The sequence below is a fragment of the Myotis davidii genome, unplaced genomic scaffold (assembly GCF_000327345.1).
Source record: "Myotis davidii unplaced genomic scaffold, ASM32734v1 scaffold265, whole genome shotgun sequence".
In the NCBI taxonomy this organism is placed as follows: domain Eukaryota; kingdom Metazoa; phylum Chordata; class Mammalia; order Chiroptera; family Vespertilionidae; genus Myotis; species Myotis davidii.
In genome coordinates, this window is record NW_006296627.1 from 1838793 (window position 1) to 1851091 (window position 12299).

Genomic DNA, 12299 nt, shown 5'->3' on the forward strand with positions numbered 1-12299 from the left:
CTGGGGGCGGCGGGGGGGTGGCGGCCTGCGCCGGGCTCCCGCCGTGGGCTGGGGAGTCGGTGCCTGAGGCCGCCAGCAGCGTGGTCAGGCTGTGTCTCATGGGGCCCGGCGGCTGGCCCACATAGGCCCTGCGACGACTCGCCCCTTCACTTAGGATATTTTTTTAATTGGGCAAGTAATTTACCGTTGTACTTTGAAATTCTTTGAAAATTTCATTGAATTTGTGCAATTTCTATAAGCCACTTTTGAATCCCACTTTTGAAAGCTTGTTTTATATTTCAGAAGAAAAAAAACTATTTCACGGATATACAAGAGAAATCTTAGCACTGGATACATTTTTCATCTTTTAAATTTAGTTAAGTTTGCAGAGATATTTATTTTATCTTTAGAAAGAAGCTGTTGAAAAAGTGTATTCCAAAGTTAGATTTTATAGCTATTGGAGTTCCAAATAACATATGCCTTATATATTCTAGCAGGTAAAATACTTTAAAACTATAGTGTGATAATTTTAAGAAAATGATTGGAGTTTTAAAATGAGAAGGCTTTTCAAAAATTGCCCTTTTACCCAAACTCAGAAGATGGTGATGTTGAACATATACATTAAGAAAAAGGTTTATGTTACTGGAAGAAAAGCTTATTAAACAAAGTGAATTGTCATTAATTGGAATATAAGTCACTTCAAAAAATGAATTTTAACATAAACCTTTGCATCCTATCAGACTATGAAAAAAAATGATGTATGTCTTTTTTCCCTGACTACCCCTCTATTTAACATTTCTTCTGAAATATCACACTGTTTTCATTACTGCAGGCAGGAGCCATAATGGAAGAATTCTTTAGTAATTTGATATGAAATTGTGTTTCATTTCTTTTAAGGAAGTGTTGATCATAGAACACTATACCTACTCTGCATAGTTTGGTTGCCATCGGCAACATGTGGCTATTGAACACTTAAAATTTGGCTAGTGAGACTAAGGAATTGAATTTTTAATTTTATCTAATTTTAATTTAAAGTTAAATTCACAGCACCTGTGGCTAGTGGCCACTGTGTTGGGCAGCATAGATTTACAGTGCCTCTGCTAGGTGATAGCTGTATCAAGGATTGAATTATGACTCTGCTTGTCTGTATGCTTCGTATCAGGGATTGAATTATGACTCTGCTAGTCTGTATGCTTCATTCATCCTCCACATTTTTATAATCTTGCTTGTGATACTGTATAATAATCAAATTTATGTGAAAAGGAGAGGAATTGTGTCCTGAAAAGAAAGTTGGTAAGGTTTAAAATCTGTTTAGGTCTGGAATCCTGTGACTTTTAAAACCCACAAATTAAATTGTGTTTGCCCTTTGGGTGTGTCTCAAACCATGAAGGTTTTCTTTTGTGCTTTTGAGATAAAAATACAGATATACAGGATATGACAGTGACTGCAAAACAAAATGCTGATGAAAACAACACCAAAGAAACAGCAAACCAGAACTCACAGGTACCTGCTTAGAAACTTTATTTGTTGTAATGTAGCCCGCGAATCACACAAGGACGCCTCAAGAAGTCGAATTAAAGAATTTATTTATTGCAAATCCGGGACTATGAGGGGCATTTCGCTCTCCCAGATCTCATAGTGCCCGCCCCAGCCCCAACACCAGATTTATATAGGCAAAGATCACAAAGTTATTGATTACATCCCAAGGTTTGGAATGAGGAACCTGGTTTGCAAAAAAGCAGTTTACAGAAGCAGAAGCAGTTTTACTTAAGCATGTTATCTAAATTATAGTTTTGGGTCTCCGGGTCACTGGGTCAACAGGGACCCGTTAACTGGAGCCTTCTGACCTTGAGATAATTGTGCTGTCCTTCCCAGGTAAAGGAAAATGTGCTTTCTAAGACCGGTATGACCACAACCAATGGGATATTCACATTACAATCACTAGGGTATTTAATCGATGGGATACTTTATATAATTCATAAAATCAAAATAACTTTTCTATTGTTAAACAAAGCAAATAGGTACAGAAGCCAAACAGCAGGGTTAAAGTTAAACTATAGTTTCTACCTGAGATGATTGCTACCATACTTCAATTTGGGAGTTGGTATGCTTTTCTGAATGACCTTAAGTATAACAAGTCTCTAGGGTATTTAATCGATGGGATACTTTAAATAATTCATAAAATCAAAATAACTTTTCTATTGTTAAACAAAGCAAATAGGTACAGAAGCCAAACAGCAGGGTTAAAGTTAAACTATAGTTTCTACCTGAGATGATTGCTACCATACTTCAATTTGGGAGTTGGTATGCTTTTCTGAATGACCTTAAGTATAACAAGTCTTCCTACTTTGAGAGTAAACTTGAGTATTGGAAAGAGGAAGTTTTTGCTCCTATCTGATAAATAATGATAAAAAAAAGTTTGAATAATGCCTTATAGTTTCCCAGGCAGTTGCAATTCCATCTTTTTGGATTATTAGCTACCTTTTCTTCAGAGAGGGAACCATGATTTAATAAAAAATTTAACATTTATTCATTCAAAAGACATCTATTATTCATTTACTATTATATGTAGATTTCTATGTTAGGAATGGAAGAACAATTCCTTTCCTGGAAGAACTAACAATTTAGTGGGGACAATAAACAAATAAGAAGTTATAATATGGTATGCCCACTGTTATGCTTTATGTATGCATAGGGTGCAGTGGGAGAGCAGGAGGAGCATGTGGAGCGGGTGATTGATGAGGCATCAGGAGTCCACCAGGCACAGAAGCGGGAGAAGGGCACTCCAGGAAGTGCAGTCAGCAGGGGCAAAGGTGTGACAGTATTGATGTTCTAATTCAGTACAGTGAAGATACCTGAAAACTCAGGTGCACAAAATTTGGTCTTATATCATCTTGACCTTGTTTTTCTTCTGGCTCAGTCTGAAGAAGGGCTGGCTAAAAATAGCTTCTGGTACAATGATAAATAAAGCATCCAAGTAACAATTTCAAGGAGAAAGTTAAAACTAGATTTAGTTAAAGTATTTAGCAAACACTAACTTAGAATACTGGTGTACTAATTAGAAATCGTTTTCTTTATTAAAGCAGATTCCTAAGGTCTCCCCCTGTTCCCCTCACTATAATATAAGCTCCACAGGGCTTTAATTCACTGATATTTTCCCAGGTTATTATTCTAAAAATCATTGTGAATGTTTAAAAGTATTAAGAATGTATTTTTTCAAAATTGAAAAATTCACACATTTCCATTACTCAGACTGACCTTTTCCTCAGTGTTTCAATTACCAATTGCTGTATAATAAACTGTCCCAAAACTCAGTGGCTTAAGCAAACGGCCAAACATATTATTGTTAATGATTTGTGGATCGAGCATTTGAGCATGGTTCAGTGGAGACAGCTTTGCTCTATTCCACATGGTTGGCTGGGGCATCTCTACTGAGGAAGAGGGAGTCTCAGTTCTCCTCCATGTGGCCTCTCCGGATGGTCTGTAATCCTTCACTCTACTAGGTTGAGCTTCCTTACATCGCACTGAAATTGTTCCAAGAAAGTAAACATAGAAGTTGCAAGGTATCTTAAAGCCTCGACCTGGAAGTTGGACAGTGCCACTTTTGCCACATTCTGTCGACTCAAGGGAGTCACAGGAACATTTCAAATCAAGCGGAAGGGGAAAGATGCTACCTTTTGATTGAAGAATGGCAAACTCCCCTAGCAAAGTGGTGTAGGAGGAGGAGGTATTGTTGCAACCATCTTGGGAAAGGATCTGCTATGGTCAGCTCTCTGAGTGTAACAATTCACATTTTTTGCGCATGCAAAATACACTTGCCCATCTCCCAGAAGTCTTACCCCATTATGGCATCAACTTGAAGTCCAGGATCTTATTAAAGTCATGATGCACATGAAGTTTCTCAGGCACATCTGCTTCAGTGCAGCTTATGATCGAGAGGTCTGTGAACTAAGAAGACAAGATGTCTACCCCTACCACCTCACCTGCCCACACCACCAGGAAAACTGCATAGTTACTGTGCAGTGATTGGCACAGCTGAATACTACCAAGAATCAGGCAGTTTTTGTTGTACTGTGTTGTGAAAACTTCATTGGTTCCTGAAGTCTTGATCTGGGTATTTTTTTCTATTTATTACAAATGGGGTGGTCATAAAGGATCAAGTGTAATTTATTATTCACATTTTATTGTTATGGAGAGTTAATTCATTTTTACTCTTAAAAATGCTGTTCTAGAACATTCAGAATGTTCTAGAACAGTGGTTCTCAACCTTACTGATGCTGCAACCCTTTAATACAGTTCCTCATGTTGTGGTGACCCCCAACCATAAAATTATTTTCGTTGCTACTTCATAATGTTTTCCGATGGTCTTAGGCAACCCCTGTGAAAGGGTCGTTCAACCCCCAAAGGGGTCGCGACCCACAGGTTGAGAACCGCTATTCTAGAGCCTTCCAGAAGTTTGTAACTCTTAGAATTGAAATCATAATTTAGCTAAGAGCAGAATCATAACCACATAAGGCAGGATTGAGTAAGGTGACTGGATTTGATGAATTAAAGCACTGCTTGTGAAGGGCTGTATATTCACTTTTGCATTTTAGCTGACAACTTTTTATTGTAGAATTCAGATGCAAAATGAGATCAGGCTTTTCACCTCATCTCCAAAGTCATTTGCAGATAACATTTTGACAAGATCTGCCATTTAAGTCAGCATGGCTTAGAAATCATTTGCAATTTTATTTTTAAATTGTGATTTTAGGATATTATCCCAAGATGGTCATAATGGCACTCTGTTTTACTATAATTGGGCTGAGAGAAATTAATCTTTTACATAAGGTGAGTTAATGGCTTATTACTATTACCATTTATCATTTTTTAGTAAGTGAAAATCACTTAAAATTAAATTCAAATTCAGATATAGATATATAGAGAATATAAGTGATTTAAAACCATGTAAAATATCTTCTCTTGCCAACAAAACATGCAGTTTTTCTGTCTTTGTGAAACCTTGAGTCAAAATGTGCTAGTGAGTGAGTGTGTTTGTATTCCAGTGGTGTAGCTGAACCAGACAGGTCTGCAGCACAGTGGTTTATTTTTAGACACTGGGTTGCCATTTTTATCCTGCAAAAATATTCATCAGTGTCGTGCTGACAGGCCATCGGTTTTATAAATGTGTCACACAGGCCAGATTTTGTTCTTTGTCTCACTTTCCCTCCAACTCTTCTTTTCCCTTTGATTTGTTTATACAGCTGTTTGGAGGAGGAGGAAGTTTTTATTTCATGAATTAGATACTTCAATTCACAGATTTTCAGTATCACATAGTTCATTCACCTACCTGCAGCTGCTTCCGCATCTCTACTTGTCTATTATGGGAAACTGCTATTGAGCTGAAGGCCAGATTGAATATTCATCATCCAATAATATCTATTGAAAATCTATATGCCAGGTTCTATTTTAGTTACCTAGATTCATCCATAATAAAATATAATCATTCCTATCCTTGTGAAGCTTACATTCTAATTGGGGGGAGAGGTGAAAAAAACCCCAAAATATAAGTTATTAGTATATTAGAAGGTGGGTCTCAGAAAACGTTTCATAAAGAAGGGCCTATGTAAATTAGGTTATAAGAGAACCATGTAATTTTAGTAAGTGAAGGCTAAGTAAGAGAAAGGCACAAGAGAGGAACAGATTAAGAAAGGATGGTGGTGTGTCCTCAAAATGGACTCTTGGTGAGAGTGCTGTGTTAGTTATCAAGTAGCCACGAACCTCGAATACAAGTTTTTGTAATATTTCTAAATTTAAAAAACTTCCCGTGTTACTGTTATTTTTCTCACTTATAACAGCAATCAGACACTTAAAAGAACTAACAATAATGATACTAATATATAGTTCTAAACAGTGCACTAAACAACAATAATAATAAAATATGGCTGATGCTTATATAATGCTAATTATGTGCCATAAACTTTTGTAAGAATTTTTTTTTATATATATTTTATTGATTTTTTACAGAGAGGAAAGGAGAGGGATAGAGAGTTAGAAACATCAATGAGAGAGAAACATTGATCAGCTGCCTCCTGCACACCCCGTACTGGGGATGTGCCTGCAACCAAGGTACATGCCCTTGACTGGAATCGAACCTGGGACCTTTCAGTCCGCAGGCTGACGCTCTATCTACCGAGCCAAACCAGCCAGGGCTTTTGTAAGAATTTGATATCATATTCATACTAGTATACTAATCTCTGAATTAAGTACCATCACTATTGCCATTTTATAGATGAGTGAATTGAGGTAATTAATTGGATTGAGGTATTTATCTTTAAGGACAACAAAGGAAAAAGACAACCAGAGAGATAGCATCTCATCCCATAGTCCAGTGGATAGAGTAGGTGAGAAGACCGCTAATGGGGTTGAATCCCCAAAGCCTGAGCAAATGAACAAGGAGAAATTGAGGGCATGAATTGGGCCTGAGATGGCTGTATAAATAGTTTCTCCTGATTTCTGCAACTAAGCCTTACCATTAGATGTCATTTGGCCCAGAGCTCTATCATATTTCAGAGATACTCTTCCTGTTGCTAAGCCCCAAGCATATACCAGTACTTTGCTCAACAGGTACCATTAGAATCCTTTGCTCTTAGAGAGTGTCTTTGTTTTTTCACTTGGTTTTCTCTTGAATTATATGAAAGAGGAATTTCCCAGCTTCAGCACTGGCCTTCTAATGGACTGAGCCTCCAAGATTAAGCACATTGAGGTAGTATCTGAAAGTTCTTCTAGAAGAAATGTTATGACATGGCCTGTCTATTAAAATTTCCATATTGTTTCTGGTACACATTCTGTCCCTAATTAGAAACTGCCAGTTTGTCAGAATACAGGTGTAGTCCACTCTTTAGAAACTTAGTGTAAAAAAATAGACATTTATAAAAATAGCTAATGTGTGTTTGCATTCTAAAAATATTTTTAAGGCTTCTATTAAGTTAACTGGGGGAGTTTGCTTTATGCAATGAATTAGCAGATTTTATGTGTACAGTATATAAATGTGAGGCCATAGTTATTATTTAAAGGGTAAAGTTACTTAAATGTGCTTTATATGGAGTATTCAGTCATGATACAATGTCATGCTCATTCTCATTGACCGGAACAGTTGTGTAGTCAGATAAGCATATGACAGAGAGGACTGTGGCCCGTTAAAGGCCAAAAGGCCTGTGGAGCCTTACTGGTCCTGTTAGATCCAGCAGCCTTTGTCAGAAGGAATAAGTAGATTCCATCAGACAAATTTAATGTAAAATGTTACAGCAGTCCTCATTATTTTCAGTAGATATGTCCTTAATTATTCTTATTCTATATCGTATCCCCAAAGTAGCCGTGTTGTATTTAAAACATTTTTTGTTTTATTTTTTGAAAGATATTTTTATTGTGACCAGGAAGGAGTAGAGGGAGAGAGAGAGAAACATCATCAACGATGTGAGAGAGTCATTGACCGGCTGCTTCCTGCATTCCCACATTGAGGATCAAGCCCGCAACCCAGGCATGTGCCCTGACCAGGAACCTAACTGTGACCTCCTGGTTCATAGGTGGACACTCAACCACTAGGCCACATTGGCTGGGCAGCCCTGTGGTGTTTAAATCTGAGCAGAAGGCTCCAGGGAAGACCAAGGTTAGTGCACAGGACTACATTCAACCAACTGAGCCACTCGGCTGGGCTCTTTTATTTTTAAAAAAAATATATTTCTGTTGACCTCAGAGAGGAGGGGAAAGGGAGAGAGAGAGACAGAAACACCAATGATGAGAGAGAATCACTGATCGGCTGCCTCCTGCCTGCCCCACTCTGGGGATGGAGCCCGAAACCCAGGCATGTGCCCCTGACTGGAATCGAACCCAGAACCCCAAAAGGCTGATGCTCTATCCACTGAGCCAAACCAGCCAGGGCTCTTCTATTGTTTTAAATCACAGTTCTGAGTTGACTTAATACTCTTTCTAAAACTTGTGGATGTGTGTGTTTTTAGACATTAAAGATGAGAGAGAAGCCATTGCTATGACTTTATATCCATCATAGCCATGGAATCATAGGGTCTTGGCCATACATTTAATGTATGACTGCACTTACAAGATGTTGACACTCAGGCTCAGAAATGTTAATTACTAGTCCAGGTGCATTTAGCGAGCAGAACTAGGACTAGAACATAGGTTTCCTGACTGCTAGTCAACTCACCACTATTTTATGTGGAATATAATCTCTTTAATTGAGAAAAATAGTATATTATTACATGAAGCTCCTTTTAAAAAGATTCAGTTAGAAATGTATTTTGTTGAATGCTCATTTTGAAAAGTGTGATAATTGTTGAGTTGCTCAGCATAATTTCATTGGCAGTCTTGAGTTTTCCTAAAAAATAGAGTTTCCAGCCAGATGTTGTCTGACAGGAGGGAATTGTGCTTCCATGGTTTTGGCTCTTCAGGGATGAGTTTAAAATAAAAACAAACAAAAACTAGTAGAGAGAATAGATTAGCATTTTTTATTTCCTTCCTTAAATTTGTTGTTGATACTAGTTAGTCATCAAGATACATATTGTAAATTGTTTATCAAATTGTCTTTTGAGGAAGCTGTTTTAAAGTTCTTGACCAGGCCAGCATCAGGGATGACAAGTAGACGAATTTGATTCCTCCTAGGGGTAAAGTACCTAGGGATGTAGTGAGGCCTATTTGCTTTGGCTGACACATCAACATTTAGACCTTTAGGGAACTGTTTAATCTTTGAAGAAAAAGCAATTTTCACTAAGAAACTCTGGCTCAAAATAGGACTTTATTGTAGTGTTACTGTAAGATACCCAGTGGCTTAAAAGCAGAATAGTGTCTTAGTAGGGAGGGTCTTAATTATCAGCGTTGACTAATATCTAAAATGTCTTTGTTTTAGAGGAATTTACCCACTTCTTACCTAAAGAATATTGGTTCAAAGCTTAAATGGGATGAATTAGGTTGAAACAAGCCAAATAACCTACACTATACCCTCCCTATATAAACACCTTGGTGTTTATAAATTTGCACTATTCAAAAGAAGTTAATTATTGGAATTAGCAATTAGGTTCATTATAGCTCTTTCACTTTACCAGGCTGGTGTTATATATTTCAAGGACACTCAGATAGTAGAACTGTTGTTCTACTATAGTGCATTTGCATACTGTTTATAAGCTAAGGGAATATTGATTTCGTTATTACTCTACCAGTTAAAATGTGTAAAGTCATAAGGTATGTCAAAGCTAACATTTTTTATTTTGAGCTATAGGACTGTTCCAATTTGGACTTTTTGAAGTAACTTCAAACCTATAGGCATTTACGATATGTAAATTTCTTACATAGGAGTAGAGGCAATGCTATGGTTTATGTTGAACATAAAACAATTGCATAGGCTGGACAAGTCTCATTTGAATGTTAACTACTGCACATTAACAAGAAAATAAAACCAGGGTTACATTGCATATCAGAGGTAAGACTCTCATAACTATTCCACCACTCTTTTTCCTTGCTGTATGTCATGATCTAATTAATCATTAGGATTAAGAACCAGACAACAAGTCAGGGAACTTTGATTCTATTTCTTTGCTTCCAGTTATTTTGAACTTGTGTACATTATTTAGCCTCTTCTAATAGGGGGGTTTTGACATCTTAGAGGCCACATAGTAAATCGATTTAATAATTATTATGTTCTGTGAAGCTTAGAAGTTCCAGTTACTGAAAGATGGCTGATGGGGTGAGGCGTAAGGAAAAATGTCATTCTCAATATGAGGAGTGGCTTGGGCACAACATGGAGCTGATTCCCTGGCATGTTATATTTGGGAAGTACCAGACAGACTGGCTGGGGTTGAGAGGCTGGTTAAAGAATAGTGAGAAATAAAGTAGGATTTGGCATTATCAGATTAATGAGCAAGGAACTCTGTGCAGTATGTGTGTGAACCATCCATACATTATCTCTAAACGTGACTATTACAGATAGTTCCAAGTTTGTAAGTCAGTATTCTGTTGTGTGGTGGGCTCATGTTCTGGTGATTAGACTTAAGATTATTAGACCATTGGCAAGTCATTTAACCTCTCTGAGATGGTTTCTTTATTTATAAAATCAGATACTATAATAAGTTCTTATTATGTATAATCCTCACTTATATAGTTACTAGAGGCCTGGTGCACGAATTCGTGTATGGGTGAGGTCTCTCTGGGTGGCCTGCAGAGATCAGGCCAAACCCGCAGTCCAATGCTGCCTGTAGCTCCTACCTACTGCTCCTGCTTATCCGCACCCCACTGTGCCTGCTGCGGGCTCACGCCCAATCAGTGCCACAGCAGCGCTCACCAGACATGAATCCTGCATCTGGTGCCCTCCTAAGGAGAGTGGCCTGTGGGATCGGGCTGAAACCAGCTCTCTGACATTCCTTGAGGGGTCCTGGATTGTGAGAGGGCAATCCAGAGGACTGAGGGACCCCATCAGTATATGATTGGGTGGGGAAGGGACCGCGGGAGGACTCCAAGGCATGTCTGGCCCATCTTGCTCAGTCCTGATCGGCCAGACCTCAGCAGCAAGCTAACCTACCGGTTGTAGCATATGCCCCCAGGTGGTCAGTACACGTCATAGCAAGCCATTGAGCAGCCTTAGCATATTATTAGCATATTACACTTTGATTATTTGTTTGGTTGTTCTGCTGTTCGGTCTATTTGCATATTACCCTTTATTATATAGGATTGGGGCAGTTACTAATTATACTTAATATACTATTGCAAAAATTAAAAGTGTCTGTTTGATACTGTGTAGGTATACATTAAAGTTAGATACATGGAAAAGTGATGCTCTACCAATAAGAACAATCCAAACTTAGGTGTTTCTGTATTCTTTAAAAAGTACATATTTTTATTGATTTCAGAAGGGAAGGGTGAGGGGAGAAAGAGAGAGAAACATCAATGAGAGAGAATCATTGATTGGTTGCCTCCTGCACGCCCTTCACTGGGGATTGAGCCTACAACCTGGGCATGTGCTCTGACTGGGAATCGAACCGTGACCTCCTACTTCATAGATTGATGCTCAATCATTGAGGTGCACTGGCTGGGTGGCTTCTGTTGTGTAAATTGAATGATGCTATGGATTGGAATTTTACGTCCTGAATTCAAGGGGTGACATAGCAAGAGAAATAGCAGTTCCTTTTCTTTCTTGAGATAGCTCTTGGTAAAAAGCCAGTATTTATTGTTTTTTAAAGAGATTAAAAAAAAAAATAGAAGTAAAAGTCTTAACATGAAATTAACCATTAATGTCTTTAAATTGTATAATTCTGTGGGATCCAATGCATTCTCAGTGCTGTACAACTATCACTTCTGTCTAGTTCCAAGACATTTTTTTAAATTGATTTTTTTACAGAGGAAGGGAGAGAGATAGTCAGAAACATCAATGAGAGAGAAACATCGATCAGCTGTCTTCTGCACATCTCCTACTGGGGATGTGCCCACAACTGAGGTACATGCCCTTGACCGGAATCGAACCTGGGACCCCCAGTCCGCAGGCCGACGCTCCATCCACTGAGCCAAACCGGTTTCGGCTCCAAGACATTTTTATCACCATAGGAAACATACCATTAAGCAGCCACTCCTCATCCCTCATTCCCTAGCTCCTGGCAACTACTAAACATCTCTATTCTAGATGTTTCCTGTATAATCTGTAATCCTTTGTATCTGGCTTTCATTTAGCATAATGTTCATACATAAGTTTCATCCACATTGTAGCATGTGTAGGTACTTGATTCTTGTTTATGTCCGAATAATGTTCCATTTTATGGATATACCACATTTAAAAAAATCTGTTAATCAGTTGATGAGCATTTTGATTATTTCCACCTTTAGGCTATTATGAGTAGTGCTGTTACAAACACTCCTATACAGGTTTCTGGTTGAATATCTGTTTTTAATTCTTTTATGTATATAGAATTAGTAGGTCATATGGTAATTCTGTCTATCTTTTTGAGGAATCACCAAACTGTTTTTTCTTCAGTGCTACACCAGTTTATTTATTTATTTATTTATTTTTTAAGTTGACTGTTTGTTGAACGCCTGGGATTTGGGACAGTTCGGAAACAGTATTTTTGAAGACACTGCTGCTTACACCATAGTTATACACCAGTTAAGTCTAATGAAAGTTTTATTCTGTTTGTAATTTTGATTGATCTTTTATTTATTTTTATTCTTTTTTTCATTATTGGTTAAGGTATTACAAATGTGTACTCATCCCCCCATTAATACCGCCCCCCCTCGCACTCATACTCTCATACCCCTGTTGTCCGTGTCCATTGGTTTGGCTTCTA

The 12299-nt window shown here is 38.0% G+C and overlaps 1 protein-coding gene across 5 annotated transcripts in view; it reads left to right on the forward strand.

The window, feature by feature from the left end:
* Window positions 1–12299, forward strand: part of HSD17B12 (hydroxysteroid (17-beta) dehydrogenase 12) — a 134320-nt gene that overhangs the window by 25334 nt on the left and 96687 nt on the right. The window contains exons 1-2 of one of the 5 annotated variants that reach the window (XM_015569496.1): window positions 4727–4809; window positions 9325–9451. The exons of the other annotated variants lie outside the window; for them this stretch is intronic. The gene's annotated coding sequence lies outside the window, so the exon portion shown is untranslated. Of the gene's footprint in view, window positions 1–4726; window positions 4810–9324; window positions 9452–12299 lie in introns of those variants that run through there. 5 annotated transcript variants of the gene reach the window in all.